Below are 21237 nucleotides of genomic sequence, written 5' to 3'. Positions count from 1 at the left end.
GTGAAAGTTCGTGACGCCACCTGTGGTGTCTGGTGAGGATCACCAGCGCTGCGGCAGTTCGCTGAGGCCGGTGTTAAGGCAGCTTGGGTGGTATAGCTCCCCACAGGTGGAGCTGGGCCTCAGGGCAGTGTAAATGTAGGGATGCAGGACAGAGGGGACCCAGCCGGGTCTGAAGAAGGATTGGCAACCACACACAGTTCACTTCAGTACCTTTTACTGGTGGAAATTCAGTCACATTCCGGAGCACTATAGGGTGAAGGGTGCATATCAGGATTCTCCCCAGTGAGCAGGTATAGGGCCTCCTGTTTCTTGCCTTTGTGTAGTAAGTTTCTGACCTGCCTGGAGCTAGGCCTAACTTTGTCACTGTCCTGCACCTGCTGATCTTCTGATAGGGCCTTCTCTTGGAGTTCACACTCCCTGCTTGCGGGGCCTCCGTGACTCCTGGCTCTGGTACGTATCAGCTCTTGGGTGATCCTGGGACCTGAAGTCTTCCAGGGAATCCGGTTGTCTCTACAGGGGAATATATGTCCCTGTAGACGCGGACCCGGTGTCCGGTATATGTTTCTGGGGTGAGCTTGTACAGCTCCTCTGCCCCCAATGCTACTCACTCCACTAGCCTTCAGCCTACTCGGGGCCCTCACTAGGCTATACACACTAGCAGCTGGCAGGCTGCGCTTCACCTCTCTTATGGCGTTGGTACACCTTAAGCTCACTAACCTGAGCTACTTGAGTCTAGCTTGGCCTACCTCTGCAGACTGACTCCTGCAGGAACTGGCTGCAGACCTGTTTCTGTGTCTGAGCCTACACTAAAACACAACTAGACTGTTCTGCTCTGTGGCTGCAGCAGACTCACAGGCTGTACTTGCAGGAGCTTCCTGCTCTGTTCTGCCTGCCTAACTCCACCCTCCGTATATATATGTCCCTATCCGGGCTCCGTCTGGTGGTCTGAGGTAGGGTGGAGGTGTGTGTATGCTCTGAGGGCCTCTTGTGGAGAAATCCGTCCAAGCACCCCTCTAGGATCTGTGGCACTATTGCGCAGCAGGGCGCCACACATCCTCTATATATTACAGCGCACAGAACAGATCCTCTATATACTACACCACACAGGAGAGCCGACAGATACTCTATACACTACACCACACGGGACACATCCTCTATATACTACACCACACAGGACACATCCTCTATATACTACACCACACGGGACACATCCTCTATATACTACACCACAAGTGACACATCCTCTATATACTACACCACACAGGAGAGCCGACAGATCCTCTATACACTACACCACACGGCACAGATCCTCTATATACTACACCACATGGGACAGATCCTCTATATACTACACCACACAGGACAGATCCTCTATATACTACACCACACAGGAGAGCCGACAGATTCTCTATACACTACACCACACGGGACAGATCCTCTATATACTACACCACACAGGAGAGCCGACAGATCCTCTATACACTACACCATACGGGACAGATCCTCTGTATACTACACATCATGTGACACATCCTCTATATACTACGCCACAAGGGACACATCCTCTATATACTACAGCGCACAGGACAGATCCTCTATATACTACACCACACAGGAGAGCTGACAGATCCTCTATATACTACACCACAAGGGACACATCCTCTATATACTACACATCATGTGACACATCCTCTATATACTACACCACATGGGACACATCCTCTATATACTACACCACACGGGACACATCCTCTATATACTACACCACACGGGACAGATCCTCTATATACTACACCACACGGGACACATCCTCTATATACTACAGCGCACAGGACAGATCCTCTATATACTACACCCCACAGGAGAGCCGACAGATCCTCTGTACACTACACCACACGGGACACATCCTCTATATACTACAGCGCACAGGACAGATCCTCTATATACTACACCACACAGGAGAGCTGACAGATCCTCTATATACTACACCACAAGGGACACATCCTCTATATACTACGCATCATGTGACACATCCTCTATATACTACACCACACGGGACACATCCTCTATATACTACACCACACGGGACACATCCTCTATATACTACACCACACGGGACAGATCCTCTATATACACTGTAACATACCTGGTGGCGGGCTTGCATGGTGCACCATCTCTCACTATGCAAGATTGCAAACTTGATCTTCAGTCCAGTCTGCTAGTCTGGCTTCTATTCATGCTGTCTGTTTGTCTCTGTTCTGACTGCTTAGGGCAGCAGCCCGGTTACTTCCTGTTTTTTGTAGCTGTTGTGGGCACACCCCTAATGCGTCCTCAGCCTATTTCTGTCTGTCACTGGATATTTAAACCAGCTCCACCTTGAAGCTGGTGCCTGAGCAACTCTTATCCTCCGAGGGCTTCTTGCCTGATGTGCCCGGTCCTGTTCTGTTTTTCCTGCCTGTCCGCCTTCCTGGAGGCTGTATTCCCAGGCCTGTCTGAACACGCTCCTAGCCTGTTCGTCCCGTCTTCTGGGGGCCGCATACCCAGACCTGTTATCTGTGTCTTCTAGCCTGTTTGTCCGCCATTCTGGGGGCCGCATACCCAGACTCGCTCCTGTATCTCGCTGCAGTGTCAGTTCCTGTCTGAACACTCAGTTCCTGTCTGAACACTCTCCAAGCCTGTTACCTGTTTTTCTCTATGTCCGTACCTTCCCTTTTTCTGCAGAGTCTGAACCTGCACCTAACTCCTACTCGTTGTCGCTGTACTTCCGTTTGTGAGTTAAGAGTCCACTCGCTACTTCATTGCAAGTATATTGTGTATATCTGGTTCTGCCTTTCCCTTCCAGTCTGTTCTGTGTGAACAGAGCCCTGTCCCCTCTTCTCTGCCTTGCTCACCGCTCCGGCGGTTCCTGCCTGCTCTGCCTTGCTCACCGCTCCAGTGGTTCCTGCCTGCTCTGCCTTGCTCACCGCTCCGGCGGGTCCTGCCTGCTCTGCCTTGCTCACCACTCGAGCGGTTCCTGCCTGCTCTGCCTTGCTCACCGCTCCGGCGGGTCCTGCCTGCTTTGCCTTGCTCACCACTCCGGCGGCTCCTGTCTGCTCTGCCTTGCTCACCACTCCGGCGGTTCCTGCCTGCTCTGCCTTGCTCACCGCTCCAGCGGTTCCTGCCTACTCTGCCTTGCTCACTGCTCCGGCGGTTCCTGCCTGCTCTGCCTTGCTCACCGCTCCGGCGGTTCCTGCCTGCTCTGCCTTGCTCACCGCTCCGGCGGTTTCTAACTGCTCTGCTTGCTCACAGCTCCAGCGGTACCTCTCTGCTCCGCCTTTCCCACCACTCCGGTGGTACCTCTCTGCTCTGCTTGTCTACCGCATCTGCGGTTCTGTTCCTGTATCCCATTCTGTACTGGACTCTATCCAGCCTGTGCTTCAACCTGCTAGTACCTCCCCGTCTGCACGCCAGCCGCACTGGTCAGTACCCTCCTGTCTGCATAACAGCCGTGCCTGCCAGTATCCTCCTGTCTGCACTCCAGCCGTGCATGCCAATACCCACCTGTCTGTGTGCAAGACTAACCCGCCTGTTCCTGTATTCCCCGGTGTGGGTCAACAGCCGTGTCCGGGATCTGGCCTGGAGTAGCACCTGGTCCCACTGCTCGGTTCCTCCCTGGTGCACGGCGTCGTTAGCCGTCGTGCGAACTTGGTCGGATCGGGTTGATACTTAGTTACGCTCCTCCAGACACTCTCCGGTTCATGGCACAGTGGAATCACTAAATCACGCACATGCCAGTCAGCCCAGGTGTGTGCATAACATACTACACAACACGGGACACATCCTCTATATACTACACCACACGGGACACATCCTCTATATACTACACCACACGGGACACATCCTCTATATACTACAGCGCACTGGACATTTCCTCTATATACTGGAGCTGTGTGATGGCTTATTTTTGCCTTGGCTAGATGATGCTTTTATTAGTACAATTTTGGGTGAAATACATATACACTGCACAGTACCACTTCTCCTGTCCTGAATAGTGGATGTAATTCTCAGTATCTGTATTATTCTGTATATATACACTGCACAGTACCACTTCTCCTGTCCTGTATAGTGGATGTAATTCTCAGTATCTATATTGTGGCACCCCAGGGGTCTGGTTTCCACAGTAATAGCAATATTACGTCTGTGAGCAGGTGGGAGGTCTCCTGGTCAGGAATCCTATGCATGCCACACCTCCTGCCCAGTCCTGGGAGGGGAAGAACTTCCCCTATATAAAACTAGGGCTGAGGCAGGGTTAGAGAAAGAAAGAGCAGAGAACACAGACAGAGACACAGTCTGGTCTGTAGTGGAGCAGCTTTAGGGAAAGAAAGATCAGGAGCTCTGTGGGAGCTGTGCTAAAAGAGATCAGGGGCTGGAAGCTGTAGAGCTCGCCCTGATTGAAGAGTTCTTACCGGACCCGGAGTCCGAGGCTGTGGGGATTAATCCTTACCCAGCAGCAGAAACCGCCTGGCAGGGGATTTCAGGTCCTCTGGCCAAGAAACCCGAAGGCACGGTCACACGCAAGGGACCAGCACCGCGACGTGGAGCGGAAGCTACCAGAAGGCCCCGAGTCACCGGCCATACGGGTGAGCACCACACGGTACACTTAGGGACGTGGGCTACTTTTATCAGCCTCTAGCAAGGTAGCCAGAAGAGTACGATTAGTTGGGGAGGCCTACAACTCCGCCTGGCCAGGGGAGATCCCATCAGCTCACGGACTGACTAGGCCCCGATCGCTAGCCAGTACTCCGGGAGGGTCTACCTTGTCACCAGTAAAGACCCAAAACTACACCGCACCGTCTCTGAGTGGTTCCTGCTACCCCCTTCATCCACGTCGGCTGCCCTGAGGCCATACCCCTCCCGTTGGGGGTTATACCATCCACGCTGCACAATCCTTCCACCGGCCTCAGCGGTCTGCCCTGCAGCGGCAGCTCCATAGCTGCGTTCAACGGGTGGCGTAGTCCTCCAACATCTACTGCTAATACTCAGCCACACAGTTTGACTCCCTGGGCACGGACCGGGTCACCGCCACGAGACTACTACCCCCAACAGGCCCGGCTCCAGGTAGTCCCCGCGTGCGCAACGCTACACCAAGTAGGCCCAGGGGCGCGTCAATATTATTCTGTATATTATACTGGGTGTAATTCTCAGTATCTGTATTATTCTGTATATTATACTGGGTGTCATTCTCAGTATCTGTATTATTCTGTATATATACACTGCACAGTACCACTTCTCTTGTCCTGTATAGTGGATGTAATTCTCAGTATCTGTATTATTCTGTATATATACACTGCACAGTACCACTTCTCTTGTCCTGTATAGTGGATGTAATTCTCAGTATCTGTATTATTCTGTATATAAACACTGCACAGTACCACTTCTCCTGTCCTGAATTGTGGATGTAATTCTCAGTATTTGCATTATTCTGTATATATACACTGCACAGTACCACTTCTCTTGTCCTGTATAGTGGATGTAATTCTCAGTATCTGTATTATTCTGTATATATACACTGCACAGTACCACTTCTCCTGTACTGAATAGTGGATGTAATTCTCAGTATCTGTATTATTCTGTATATATACACTGCACAGTACCACTTCTCCTGTCCTGTATAGTGGATGTAATTCTCAGTATCTGTATTATTCTGTATATATACACTGCACAGTACCACTTCTCTTGTCCTGTATACTGGGTGTCATTCTCAGTATCTGTATTATTCTGTATATATACACTGCACAGTACCACTTCTCTTGTCCTGTATAGTGGATGTAATTCTCAGTATCTGTATTATTCTGTATATATACACTGCACAGTACCACTTCTCCTGTCCTGAATCGTGGATGTAATTCTCAGTATTTGTATTATTCTGTATATATACACTGCACAGTACCACTTCTCTTGTCCTGTATACTGGGTGTAATTCTCAGTATCTGTATTATTCTGTATTTTATACTGGGTGTAATTCTCAGTATCTGTATTATTCTATATATTATACTGGGTGTCATTCTCAGTATCTGTATTATTCTGTATATATACACTGCACAGTACCAGTTCTCTTGTCCTGTATACTGGGTGTAATTCTCAGTATCTGTATTATTCTGTATACTAGATGGTGGCCCGATTCGAACGCATCGGGTATTCTAGAATAGGTATGCGGCCGACGGGGCGCAATTAGCAGAGCGGCGTTTAAATTTGGCGCCCAAATCGCTGATTGGTCGCGTTCGGCAACCGCGACCAATCAGCAAAGCGGTGTTTAAATTTGGCGGCAATATCGGTGATTGGTCGCGGGCGGCGGCCGCGACCAATCTGCGAACCGTGTTAGTGAGGACTGGAGAGCGTGTTTAAATTTGGCACCAAAATCGCTGATTAGTCGCGACCAATCAGCAGAGCGGTGTTTAAATTTGGCGCCAATACTGCTGATTGGTCGCGGCCGCCGACCGCGACCAATCAGCAAAGCGATGCAGCGCGGGGTTTAAATTTGGCCCCAAAGTCGCTGATTAGTCGCGTCTGACGGCCGCGACCAATCAGCGATTTTGGCGCAAAATTTAAACAACGCTCTGTTGATTGGTCGTGGTCGTCATACGCGACTAATCAGCGACTTTGGGGCCAAATTTAAACCCCGCTCTGCATCGCTCTGCTGATTGGTCGCGGTCGCCGGCCTCGACCAATCAGCAGAGCGTTGTTTAAATTTGGCGCCAATCTCGCTGATTAGTCGCGGATGGCGGCCGCGACCAATCAGCAGAACGGTGTTTGAATTTGGCGCCAAAATCGCTGATTGGTCGCGGGCGGCGGCCGCGACCAATCAGCGAACCGTGTTAGTGAGGAATGGAGAGCGTGTTTAAATTTGGCACCAAAATCGCTGATTAGTCGCGACCGCGACCAATCAGCAAAGAGGTGTTTAAATTTGGCGACAATACTGCTGATTGGTCGCGGCATTTGTGTTAAAATCGCTGATTGGTCGCTGGCGCTGCCCGCGACCAATCACCAATTTGGGCGCCAAATTTAAATATCGGACGCGACCAATCACCAATCTTGGCTCCAGATTTAAACACCGCTGTGCTGATTGGTCGCGGCCGATATTTAAAATTGGCGCCCAAATCAGTGATTGGTCGCGGGCAGCGCCAGCGACCAATCAGCGATTTTTAACACAAATGTCCGGATCTTTGTAACACCATGCGCATACTGTGGGGAGATCAGCGGTTAGGGTGTGAAGGGAGGACCGGGGAGCGGCGCTGCGGGTCGGGATACTTCTGCTGCGAGCAGTCGCTCATGTCCCGGGTTCTCACAGCGGAAGTAGCCGCACAGGCAGCGGCGCTCCCCGGTCCTCACTAATACGATTCCGCTCCCCGCTCCTCACCAATATGATTCGCTGATTGGTTGCGCTCTCCGCACGCAACCAATCAGTGATCTTGGCGCTAAAGTTAAACACCGCTCTGCTGATTGGTCGCGGCCGCTGCCCGCGACCAATCACCGATTTGGGCGCCAAATTTAAATATCGGCCGCGACCAATCAGTACAGCGGTGTTTAAATGTGGAGCCAAGTTCGGTGATTGGTCGCGGCCGATATTTAAATTTGGCGCCCAAATCGGTGATTGGTCGCGGGCACCGCCGGCGACCAATCAGCGATTTTTAACACAAATGTCCGGATCTTTGTAACACCATGCGGATACTGTGGGGACATCAGCGGCTAGGGTGTGAAGGGAGGACCGGGGAGCGGCGCTGCGGGTAGGGATACTTCTGCTGCGAGCGCCCTCTCATGTCCCGGGTTCTCGCAGCGGAAGTATCCGCACAGGCAGCGCCGCTGACATTCATGCGGCTAGGGTGTGAAGGGAGGACTGGGGAGCGGCGCTGACATCCAATTGGTCGCGGCCGCTATTTAAATGTGCCGCACAAATCGGTGATTGGGCGCGGTCTTGGCCCGCGACCAATCACTGATCTTGCGGCTAAAGTTAACCACTACTGTGCTCATTGGTCGCGGACGCTGCCTGCGACCAATCATCCATTTGGGCGCCAAATTTAAATATCGGCCGCGACCAATCACCGATCTTGGCTCCAGATTTAAACACCGCTGTGCTGATTGGTCGCGGCCGATATTTAAATGTTGCGCCCAAATCGGTGATTGGTCGCGGGCAGCGTCGGCGACCAATCAGCACAGCGGTATTTAAATCTGGAGCCAAGATCGGTGATTGGTCGGGTCCGAAGACCGCGACCAATCATCGAATCGTCTTGGTGAGGACCGGGGAGCGGCGCTGCCTGTGCGGTTACTTCCGCTGCGAGAACCCGGGACATGAGCGGGCGCTCGCAGGAGAAGTATCCCGACCTGCAGCGCCGCTGCCCGGTCCTCTCTTCCGCATGGAGGTCAGCGACGCCGGCGGTCCTTCCGCTGCTACCGGCCGGGAGATGAGCGCCTCGCGCCGCTCATCTCCCGGCTGCATCTCCGTCCCGCAGATGGGTCCGGCGGTCGGGTTCCTTCTGCTGTTGCCGGCCGGGAGATGAGCGCCTCGCGGCGCTCATCTCCCGGCTGCATCGCCGCTCAGCTCCGTCCCGCAGATGAGCCGCTAACGGCCGCCATCTTTTTTCAGAAATCCCGCGGTGCTGATTGGCTGCTGCCGGACCAATGAGCGACGCGGGATTTCCTGGACAGACAGACACATAGACACACAGACACACAGACAGACAGACGGGATAAGACGATTATATATATAGACTAGATGATGGCCCGATTCTAATGCATCAGGTATTCTAGAATAGGTATGCGGCTGACCGGGTGCAATCAGCAGAGCTGTGTTTAAATTTGGGGCCAAAATCGCTGATTGGTCGCGTTCGGCGGCCGCGACCAATCAGCAGTGCGGTGTTTAAATTTGGCACCAAAATCGCTGATTAGTCGCGACCGCGACCAATCAGCAAAGAGGTGTTTAAATTTGACGACAATAGTGCTGATTGGTCGCGGCCGGTGGTTGCGACCAATCAGCAGAGTGAGGTTTACATTTGGCGCCAATACTGCTGATTGGTCACGGCCGACAACCGCGACCAATCAGCAGAGCGGTGTTTAAATTTTGCGCCAATCTCGCTGATTGTTCGCGGCTGGCGGCCGCGACCAATCAGCAGAGCAGGGTTTAAATTTGGCACCAATAATGCTGATGGGTCGCGGCCGGCGACCGCGACCAATCAGCAGAGCGTTGTTTAAATTTGGCACAAAAAACGCAGATTGGTCGAGGCCGGTGGTTGCGACCAATCAGCAGAGTGAGGTTTAAATTTGGCGCCAATACTGCTGACTGGTCACGGCCGACAACCGCGACCAATCAGCAGAGCGGTGTTTAAATTTTGCGCCAATACTGCTGATTGATCTCGGCCAGCGACCGCGATCAATCGGCAGAGCGTTGCTTAAATTTGGCGCCAATCTCGTTGATTGGTCGCGGCTGGAGTCCGCAACCAATCAGCAGAGCATTGTTTAAACTTGGCGCCAATCTCGCTGATTGGACGCGTCCGGCGTCCGCGTCCAATCAGCACAGCAGTATTTAAATGTGGCGCCCAAATCGGTGATTGGTTGCGGGCAGCGGCCGTGACCAATCAGCAGAGCGGTGTTTAACTTTAGCGCCAAGATCACTGATTGGTCGGGTGTGGAGAGCGCGACCAATCAGCGAATCGTATTGGGGAGGAGCGGGGAGCGGAATCGTATTAGTGAGGACCGGGGAGCGCCGCTGCCTGTGCGGCTACTTCCGCTGCGAGAACCCGGGACATGAGCGGGCGCTCGGAGCAGAAGTATCCCGACCCGCAGCTCCGCTCCCCGGTCCTCCCTTCACACCCTAGCCGCTGATGTCCCCACAGTATCCGCATGGTGTTACAAAGGTCCGGACATTTGTGTTAAAAATCGCTGATTGGTCGCTGGCGCTGCTCGCGACCAATCACCGATTTGGGCGCCAAATTTAAATATCGGCCGCGACCAATCACCGATCTTGGCTCCACATTTAAACACCGCTGTGCTGATTGGTCGCCGACGCTGGGCGCGACCAATCACCGATTTTGGCGCCACATTTAAATTTAAATAGCGGCCGCAACCAATTGGATGTCAGCGCCGCTCCCCGGTCCTCCCTTCACACCCTAGCCGCATGGATGTCAGCGCCGCTGTCTGTGCGGATAGTTCCGCTGCAAGAACCCGGGACATGGGAGGGCGCTCGCAGCAGAAGTGTCCCGACCCGCAGCGCCGCTCCCCGGTCCTCCCTTCACACCCTAGCCGCTGATGTCCCCACAGTATCCGCATGGTGTTACAAAGGTCCGGACATTTGTGTTAAAAATCGCTGATTGGTCGTTGGCGCTGGCCGCGACCAATCACCGATCTTGGCGGCAAATTCAAACACCTCTGTGCTGATTGGTCGCCGACGCTGTGCGCGACCAATCACCGATTTTGGCGGCACATTTAAATAGCGTCCGCGACCAATCAGTACAGCGGTGTTTAAATGTGGAGCCAAGATCGGTGATTGGTCGCGGCCGATATTTAAATTTGGCGCCCAAATCGGTGATTGGTCGCGGGCAGCGACAGCGACCAATCAGCGATTTTTAACACAAATGTCCAGACCTTTGTAACACCATGCGAATATTGTGGGGACATCAGCGGCTAGGGTGTGAAGGGAGGACCGGGGAGCGGCGCTGCAGGTCGGGATACTTCTGCTCCGAGCGCCCGCTCATGTCCCGGGTTCTCGGAGCGGAAGTATCCGCACAGGCAGCGGCGCTGACATCCATGCGGCTAGGGCGTGAAGGGAGGACCGGGGAGCGGCGCTGACATCCAATTGGTCGCGGCAGCTATTTAAATGTGCCGCACAAATCGGTGATTGGTCGCCGACTTGGCCCGCGACCAATCACTGATCTTGCGGCCAAAGTTAAACAGTACTGTGCTGATTGGTCGCGGACGCTGCCCGCGACCAATCACCGATTTGGGCGCCAAATTTAAATATCGGCCGCGACCAATCACCGATCTTGGCTCCATATTTAAACACCGCTGTGCTGATTGGTCGCCGACGCTGGGCACGACCAATCACCGATTTTGGCGCCACATTTAAATAGCGTCCGCGACCAATCCGCACAGCGGTGTGGAGCCAAGATCGGTGATTTGTCGCGGCCGATATTTGAATGTGGCGCCCAAATCGGTGATTGGTCGCGGGCAGCATCCGCGACCAATCAGCACCGTAGTGTTTAACTTTTGCGGCAAGATCCGTGATTGGTCGTGGGACAAGACCGCAACCAATCACCGATTTGTGCGGCACTTTTAAATAGCGTCCGCGACCAATTGGATGTCAGCGCCGCTCCCCCGTCCTCCCTTCACACCATAGCCGCATGGATGTCAGCGGCGCTGCCTGTGCGGATAGTTCCGCTCCGATAACCCGGGACATGAGCGGGCGCTGGCAGAAGAAGTATCCCGACCCGCAGCGCCGCTCCCCGGTCCTCCCTTCACACCCTAGCCGCTGATGTCCCCACAGTATCCGCATGGTGTTACAAAGGTCCGGACATTTGTGTTAAAAATCGCTGATTGGTCGCTGGCACTGCCCGCGACCAATCACCGATTTGGGCGCCAAATTTAAATATCGGCCACGACCAATCACCGATCTTGGCTCCACATTTAAACACCGCTGTGCTGATTGGTCGCGGCCGATATTTAAATTTGGCGCCCAAATAGGTGATTGGTCGCGGGCAGCGCCAGCGACCAATCAGCGATTTTTAACACAAATTTCCGGACCTTTGTAACACCATGCGGATACAGTGGGGACATCAGTGGCTAGGGTGTGAAGGGAGGACCGGGGAGCGGCGCTGCAAATCTGGATACTTCTGCTGCGAGCGCCCGCTCATGTCCCGGGTTCTTGTAGCGGAAGTATCCGCACAAGCAGCGGCGCTGACATCCAATTGGTCGCGGACGCTATTTAAAATTGCCGCACAAATCGCTGATTGGTCGCTGTCTTGGCCCGCGACCAATGACTGATCTTGGCGCCAAAGTTAAACACTATTGTGCTGATTGGTCGCGGACGCTGACCGCGACCAATCACCGATTTGGGCGCCAAATTTAAATATCGGCCGCGACCAATCACCGATTTGGGCGCCAAATTTAAATATCGGCCGCGACCAATCACCGATCTTGGCTCCACATTTAAACACCGCTGTGGTGATTGGTCGCGGACGATATTTAAATTTGGCGCCCAAATCGGTGATTGGTCGCGGGCAGCGCCAGCGACCAATCAGCGATTTTTAACACAAATTTCCGGACCTTTGTAACACCATGCGGATACAGTGGGGACATCAGTGGCTAGGGTGTGAAGGGAGGACCGGGGAGCGGCGCTGCAAATCTGGATACTTCTGCTGCGAGCGCCCGCTCATGTCCCGGGTTCTTGTAGCGGAAGTATCCGCACAAGCAGCGGCGCTGACATCCAATTGGTCGCGGACGCTATTTAAAATTGCCGCACAAATCGCTGATTGGTCGCTGTCTTGGCCCGCGACCAATGACTGATCTTGGCGCCAAAGTTAAACACTATTGTGCTGATTGGTCGCGGACGCTGACCGCGACCAATCACCGATTTGGGCGCCAAATTTAAATATCGGCCGCGACCAATCACCGATTTGGGCGCCAAATTTAAATATCGGCCGCGACCAATCACCGATCTTGGCTCCACATTTAAACACCGCTGTGGTGATTGGTCGCGGACGATATTTAAATTTGGCGCCCAAATCGGTGATTGGTCGCGGGCAGCGTCGGCGACCAATCAGCACAGCGGTGTTTAAGTTTTGCGCTAAGATCAGTGATTGGTCGGGTCCGAAGACCCCGACCAATCATCGAATCGTCTTGGTGAGGACCGGGGAGCGGCGCTGCCTGTGCGGCTACTTACGCTGCGAGAACCCGGGACATCGCGGGCGCTCGCAGCAGAAGTATCCCGACCCGCAGCGCTGGTCCCCGTTCCTCCCTTCCGCATGGAGGTCAGCGGCGCCGGCGGTCCTTCCGCTGCTACCGGCCGGGAGATGAGCGCCTCGCGCCGCTCATCTCCCGGATGCATCTCCTTCCCGCAGATGGGTCCGGCGGTCGGGTTCCTTCTGCTGTTGCCGGCCGGGAGATGAGCGCCTCGCGGCACTCATCTCCCGGCTGCATCGCCGCTCAGCTCCGTCCCGCAGATGAGCCGCTAACGGCCGCCATCTTTTTTTAGAAATCCCCCGGCGCTGATTGGCCGCTGCCGGACCAATGAGCGACGCGGGATTTCCTGGACAGACAGACACACCGACAGACACACAGACAGACAGACAGACAGACACACCGACAGACACACCGACAGACACACCGACAGACACACAGACAGACAGACAGACAGACAGACGGGATAAGACGATTATATATATAGATATACACTGCACAGTACCACTTCTCTTGTCCTGTATAGTGGATGTAATTCTCAGTATCTGTATTATTCTGTATATATACACTGCACAGTACCACTTCTCTTGTCCTGTATACTGGGTGTAATTCTCAGTATCTGTATTATTCTGTATATTATACTGGGTGTCATTCTCAGTATCTGTATTATTCTGTATATATACTCTGCATAATACTACTTCTATTGTCCTGTATACTGGGTGTAATTCTCAGTATCTGTATTATTCTGTATATATACACTGCACAGTACCACTTCTCCTGTCCTGTATACTGGGTGTAATTCTCAGTATCTGTATTATTCTGTATATATACACTGCACAGTACCACTTCTCCTGTCCTGTATACTGGGTGTCATTCTCAGTATCTGTATTATTCTGTATATATACACTGCACAGTACCACTTCTCCTGTCCTGTATACTGGGTGTCATTCTCAGTATCTGTATTATTCTGTATATATACACTGCACAGTACCACTTCTCCTGTCCTGTATACTGGGTGTAATTCTCAGTATCTGTATTATTCTGTATATATACTCTGCACAGTACTACTTCTCCTGTCCTGTATACTGGGTGTCATTCTCAGTATCTGTATTATTCTGTATATATATGTAGCACCCTGAGGATTCGGCTGCTACAGGGGTATTGCACCTCAACCCAGAGGTGTGATATTCCACTCCCGGGCAAGGATGGAGAGTGGGACTGAGCTCGGTAGGCTGCATGCACTACACACATCCCATTTCCGGAGGGCAGACCAACGGTACTCCCACTTAGAAATGTGCAGGTACGACCGAGTCTGTCCTTGGCTGGAGTGGGAGGGGGTTGGAACATCCCATGTAGTGTAGGGGCAGATAGGGGGTGCAGTCTGGGTAGTGATAGGAGCTCATTGGGTGCTGGTCACCTGAGCTCACACATAGAGGGATATATAAGGTGGGCACCAACTAAGATCAGGGTCAGATGCAGAGAACAAGTCAGCGAGCAGAGGAGAAGAGAGACCCAGAGTGAGAGAGGAGAAGAGAGACCCAGAGGGGGAAACAGAAAAGAGGACTCCAAGAACCCAAATTAAATCCCCGGGTGAAGAGTCGGCACAGGGTACCGGATCCCAAACTGGTGGGGGCAGAAAACACACCCTAGCCAGAGACCGGAGGCCGTGGGCAGCGTCTGCCACGGTCACCCACCACATCCACCCCGAAGGCATACCACATGAAGGGTCAGGGAACCCAAGGCCAAGGGTGTCCCAACAGAGGGCCCGAGGGAGCTGGACCTAGGTGGATCACTGGTGGGGACGGCCAGAGAACGGGACAGAAGGAGAGCTCAGGGCCACGCTCCGGACTTGTTTGGGGGTTGGCTGGATCCAGGACCTGGTGGACGCAGCACGGCTCGGGTGGTCACTCAAAGCTGGAGTGACCAGTACAACATCTGCAGTAAGTAAACACCCTTAACTGCACAACCCGACTCTGTCTTAATTGCCGTCTGCACTGCACCACCACAACCCCCATCCTCTGCACCTGTCCCCCCTGAGGCTATACCCCTCCCGTTGGGGGTTATCCCACCAAGCTGCGCACCCACCATCAGCCTCAGCGGACCCTGCTGCAGCGGCGGCCACAGTGACCGCATCACAACGGGTGGCGTAGTCGACACAAAAGAACTCTTAATAACATCTGTAGGACTGCCACATAACACTGAGTTTGACGCCCTGGGCACGGGCCGGGTCACAGCCGCTCGGAGACTACAACCCCCCATCTGATCCGGTGCCGGGTATTCCCCTCAAAAAGGAATATGTCCCAGGGGGCGCGTCATATACACTGCACAGTGCCACTTCTCTTGTCCTGTATACTGGGTGTCATTCTCAGTATCTGTATTATTCTGTATATATACTCTGCACAGTACTACTTCTCTTGTCCTGTATGCTGGGTGTAATTCTCAGTATCTGTATTATTCTGCATATATACACTGCACAGTACCACTTCTCTTGTCCTGTATACTGGGTGTCATTCTCAGTATCTGTATTATTCTGTATATATACTCTGCACAGTACTACTTCTCTTGTCCTGTATACTGGGTGTAATTCTCAGTATCTGTATTATTCTGTATATATACACTGCACAGTGCCACTTCTCTTGTCCTGTATACTGGGTGTCATTCTCAGTATCTGTATTATTCTGTATATATACACTGCACAGTGCCACTTCTCTTGTCCTGTATACTGGGTGTCATTCTCAGTATCTGTATTATTCTGTATATATACTCTGCACAGTACTACTTCTCTTGTCCTGTATACTGGGTGTAATTCTCAGTATCTGTATTATTCTGTATATATACACTGCACAGTGCCACTTCTCTTGTCCTGTATACTGGGTGTCATTCTCAGTATCTGTATTATTCTATATATATACACTGCACAGTACCACTTCTCTTGTCCTGTATACTGGGTGTAATTCTCAGTATCTTGTAATGCAGCAGCTTGCTAGCATTACTGTAAATGGTCCAGGATGTGTTTTACCTGACCATGTACCTTCCCCTTTAACTGACTGGTCACATGACTGTGACATCACACAGGTCCTGTATGCACAGTAAAGGTCTGTACACATGACTGGGACAGCACACAGGACCTATACACACAGCTGACTGATCACATGACTGTGACATCAGCAAGGTCCTGTCAGTATGGGTGTATGTGTGCACAGGATATATAAACCCCGGTAATTGGAGACAGGTGTGTTCGGTGTGAGGCGTGAGGCCTGTGCTCCGTGTGTGTGGGACACCGTTTGTGAGAGGCCTAGTGAGGCCGAGTGAAGCCTGGCAGCCTGAAAGGCAAAGACTGGATAATGTGCGGATGCTAGTGGCCTTGGAAGGCAGCGGCTTTGGAGTGAAGCCTGGTACCTGAAAGGTCGAGCCTGGATCCTGTGTGGATGTCAGTGGCCTTTGAGGGAACGATGGCTGGAGACCCCTACCTGGGAAGCCGCAAAGCCACAGTGGTGGCGGATTATTGAGGAAGAGTCCTGAAAGGCAGAGCCTGGATCCTGTGTGGATGTCAGTGGCCTTTGAGGGAACGACGGCTGGAGACCCCTACCTGGGAAGCCACAAAGCCACAGTGGTGGCGGATTAAAATGGACTGCAGCAACTAAACCGGCAAAGGTAGTACACTTTGTTACATGGACTGTGTTATGGTCATTGATAATTTATTACCTTGCCGTAGGCTGTAACCTGGAGCAAGTGGGCCTGTGTGCCACTTGTCTCATGAATGTTGTAGATATGTGTGTCGGCGTGCCACGGAGTTGGACCTGGTGAACTGTGGCTTATGATGTAATAAACTGCAACATTGTGAGAAAAATGTAAAGACATTGCACGTGTGCATTGATTGACGCAGCGAAGCGAGTAACCCCCAGTATGATGACTAGCGCTGCCTTACAATCTGTATTATTCTGTATATTATACTGGGTGTCATTCTCAGTATCTGTATTATTCTGTATATATACACTGCACAGTACCACTTCTCTTGTCCTGTATAGTGGATGTAATTCTCAGTATCTGTATTATTCTGTATATATACACTGCACAGTACCACTTCTCTTGTCCTGTATACTGGGTGTCATTCTCAGTATCTGTATTATTCTGTATATTACACTGGGTGTAATTCTCAGTATCTGTATTATTCTGTATATATACACTGCACAGTGCCACTTCTCTTGTCCTGTATACTGGGTGTAATTCTCACTATCTGTATTATTCTGTATATATACTCTGCACAGTACTACTTCTCTTGTCCTGTATACTGGGTGTAATTCTCAGTATCTGTATTATTCTGTATATATACACTGCACAGTGCCACTTCTCTTGTCCTGTATACTGGGTGTCATTCTCAGTATCTCTATTATTCTGTATATATACACTGCACAGTACCACTTCTCTTGTCCTGTATACTGGGTGTAATTCTCAGTATCTGTATTATTCTGTATATATACACTGCACAGTGCCACTTCTCTTGTCCTGTATACTGGGTGTAATTCTCAGTATCTGTATTATTCTGTATATTATACTGGGTGTCATTCTCAGTATCTCTATTATTCTGTATATATACACTGCACAGTACCACTTCTCTTGTCCTGTATACTGGGTGTAATTCTCAGTATCTGTATTATTCTGTATATATACACTGCACAGTACCACTTCTCTTGTCCTGTATACTGGGTGTCATTCTCAGTATCTGTATTATTCTGTATATATACACTGCACAGTACCACTTCTCCTGTTCTGCTGAAGAAGAGGTGGCATTGGCTTTGGGGAGGGTCAGTACTGATGGGTTTATTATTTTCTATGTCTACAATCCTATGGTTAAATAAAAATTAATCCTGAACAACTTGTTTAAAGGGGTTATCTGAAGGTTGGAAATTGTCCTCTATCATTGGGATATGGAATAATTTTCTGATTGCTGGGAGTCCAACAGCCGGAACCCCCACTGTTTCCGAGAACCAGGGATCTGAAGAGCTCTGGGTGAATGGAGCGGTAGTCGATCATTCGCACTGCAGCTCCATTCACACGTGGCTTAATAAACATCCCCTATAATGGAGTGGTGAGGGGCATGAACAAGAAAGCAAAATGTGCTGAACTTTTCATTGTGCCTCAATGGGATGAGGGGGGCGGTGATGTGGTATGTGGGCTGGTGGGGTTTGTGTGACAGGCGTGCATTTTCATTTTTCATCCCATTCCAGCCCTGATCTATATATATATATATATAATTAAAATTCTTTTAAAAGCAGAAGTGTTAATATGTATTTTTTATCGCTTAGCAGAATGCAGAGTGAAGTTTGATAGATATAAGAAAATCTCAATAAATATAGAAGTTGTTTTTTTTTTTTTATTAGGGATAGGGTAGAAGGATAAGGGATGAACAAAATCAGGGACAGAATCAGTAGACAAAATCATAGTCAGGAAGAAATCCGGATCAGATACCAGGTGATCAGTAAAAAAAGCCAAGTCAGGCGAGCAGTTTGGATACAGCGGAGCCTGGTGACAGAGGCATTACCGAAACAAGTCCGGGTAGAGATGTTACAGTTAGAAGGCCACAGGTAGATGGTGAAGGTCCTTCTTTACAGGTCCAGCAGTGATGGTGGATCGGCTGTACTCCGCTAGATGCGGAGCTTTTCCGTCTTTTAGATGACACTTGGGCAACAGCGACAGCATGCAAATGCGCGAGCAGCCCTGGATAGTCCACGCCGGCAGGATGATAAGATCCGGCGGAAGATGGAACCTAAGAGAAGAGAAATAAATACAATGTAAGTGATGGGACTCCATATTACATGATACTACTGTGCGGTCAGTGTGGCCGGCCGGACAGCAGAGGAATCTTATTCACACAGATGTCCGGGGTCATTGTCAGCCATCATACATGTGACAATCCCATCACTGACAGATGACATCTGCTCCCCATGACTTATTCTCATCACTAACATCACACAACATGGAGATGATTCTCACACTTACCTCGTCTCTTTTTCCCCTTTTTCCCATTTTCTGAGTTTTGTTGGTCTATACTCAGATTCATTTCAGATTTTCTTTCCTCTTCAGTTGTAAATTCTGATGAGAAAGTAAAAAAACTCAGTAAAGAAATATTCTTATAGGATCTGCTTTGTGTACTGTATATAGAAGAATTGTTCTAGTCCTGTCCCCTATAGTCCTGATAATCTGGCATTACATTATTATAGGGCAGAATAAGTCCTATATACCGTTCATGACCTAATCTGAGGGGCATTAGATGTATCACTGATATGGAGCAGTAAGCGCCCTGTGTGCCGCCACGTGGTGCATCACTAATGAGCGATATTCTACTATAGGAGACGATGTCTTCTTATATTGAAGTGAGTTCCTGGATGCTAAAACGTATTTTACAGAATCCATGAAAACAATTCCTGGATAAAATTAAGGAAATAGAAATACAGTATGGGCCCATGGAAAACATAATTGGGATCCATGAAACCTGGACAACATAGGAGACCTAATACAGAAAAACCAAATATTTGAGCCTTGAAGTCAACATTCACCTTTTGATGCTGTACATACATACCTGATGATGGGGACGAGGAGGGCAAGCTGTTTATAGCATTGTCGCTATCAGATTCAGAAAGCGATTCTTTCTGCCTGTCAGGAAGAATCAGGGGGTCGGACCAGAAGACCCAGGAGGTAACTTCCAACTCTCCCATTCTATGATTTAAGAAAAACATGTAAATCACAAGTCAATGCAGAATAAAAGGGGTGGTCTCACTAGAAGAACACCGACTAGAGGGCCTAATAGGACATATGACTGTCATAGTGAGGAAGGTTTTATGCTCCAATCTACCTTCTATGGATCAGAGCGAAAAACAACTAGCAATAATGGCTGGCATGTAATACTACATCTCTCCTACAGTATGGGCAGCTCTAATACGTGTGAATGGCTGCAATTATGGGCTATTATCACCAACGGTTTCTGAAGCCAAAAGCACAATGACCGCTAATCATTGAGGCTGAATTTGATATTATGGTATTTATGTCCTATATTATGTGTTGTGCATATATATCAGCCTGGAACTCCCATTAATGACCCCATAATCTACTCACATTTCTGAGATATTTGTATTGGTTGCTGGCGTACACTCTGGAGGAGACTTCTGGTCCTCATCATTCATCTTTCTGGTAGTGATGGTACAGAGCTAAACATGGACAAAAACAAGATATGAAATACTTTTTTTTTACTTTTAGAGGTCTTTTTTGTTTCACATATTTTGGATTTATTGCGCACATACGGTACTTACTTTAGAAAGCCTTTCAGAAGAAGATGTAAAATTTTGGAAGTCAAGGTTCTCATTGTTCACACTTGTACCCTCCTCATCCTCTGAGACCGAATGGTCTATTTCAGAGTGATCTACAAAAGTAATGAAGTATTATTAGAGGTTGTTAGTATAAAACAGGCGTCATTTATCACAATATTAGTGGGTACTGATTATTACATTTTATGGAAGACAAGACAAACAGCCGCTTAGTCTAGATGATGTCTTCTTCTACTTACCGATAAATAAGCTGTTGTCCACATCTGAGGCAAGCTGAGGAATGTACTCTGGCTTCTGACTTAGAAGGTTGTTAAAATCTAAGTCACTCAGGAATGGATGACTCTTGATCTCAAGTGATCCTCCTGGAAAAAGAACAAAACAAAAGTGATGTGGACATTGTCAGAGATTGCTTCACATCTGAACAGTTTAACTTAATCTGAATTAATGACATAACTGAGTCAACATGAAGGAAGAAGACTGAAAGTCATAGTGTGGAGAACTAGAAATGGACAATCTGATAGAGAAGTGTTGATCCTCAAGGACATGAGTGATAAGTGTGATAGGTGAATATTAATACTAATATGAATAGTATTATATCTCTTACCTGTCCCAAGTCTATCTGCAGGATTTGTTCTGAGCAGCTCAGTAATCAGGTTCTGTGCATTGGGAGTAGGAGCGAAATTACAATCCCAAATTATGTCACCTGTTATACAGAAAATAAAATCTCTTTACTGGACTGTAAGGTAAAGCAAAGTAAACACCTAAACCAATGTAACTGATCAAAGCAATGGTCGGATCATTCCACTTACCAATGACAATCCTGTCATAAAGCTCAGCTACAGAATCTCCATCAAATGGTACAGATCCCGTGAGAAATTTATGTAGGATTATCCCCATTGACCACCAGTCAACAGGTCTTCCATAGCCTTCTTTCAGGATGACCTCTGGGGCGATGTAATATGGGGTGCCACATAACTGGAAAACAGAAGAT

General features: G+C 49.9%; 1 long non-coding RNA gene across 1 annotated transcript; it reads right to left on the bottom strand.

Annotated features, from left to right (window-relative positions):
* Positions 1-20252: 20252 nt before the first annotated feature.
* On the bottom strand, positions 20253-20924 carry LOC141178777 (uncharacterized). The gene is made up of 3 exons (XR_012254872.1): positions 20851-20924; positions 20486-20608; positions 20253-20341 (listed from the first exon to the last, which is right to left on the bottom strand). It is a non-coding gene; the product is annotated as an uncharacterized lncRNA (long non-coding RNA).
* Positions 20925-21237: the final 313 nt, after the last annotated feature.

This window comes from Phyllobates terribilis, unplaced genomic scaffold (assembly GCF_046119375.1).
Source record: "Phyllobates terribilis strain yellow unplaced genomic scaffold, ASM4611937v1 Scaffold_30__1_contigs__length_15301838, whole genome shotgun sequence".
In the NCBI taxonomy this organism is placed as follows: Eukaryota; Metazoa; Chordata; class Amphibia; order Anura; family Dendrobatidae; genus Phyllobates; species Phyllobates terribilis.
This window is presented reverse-complemented; position numbering and strand designations above follow the sequence as displayed.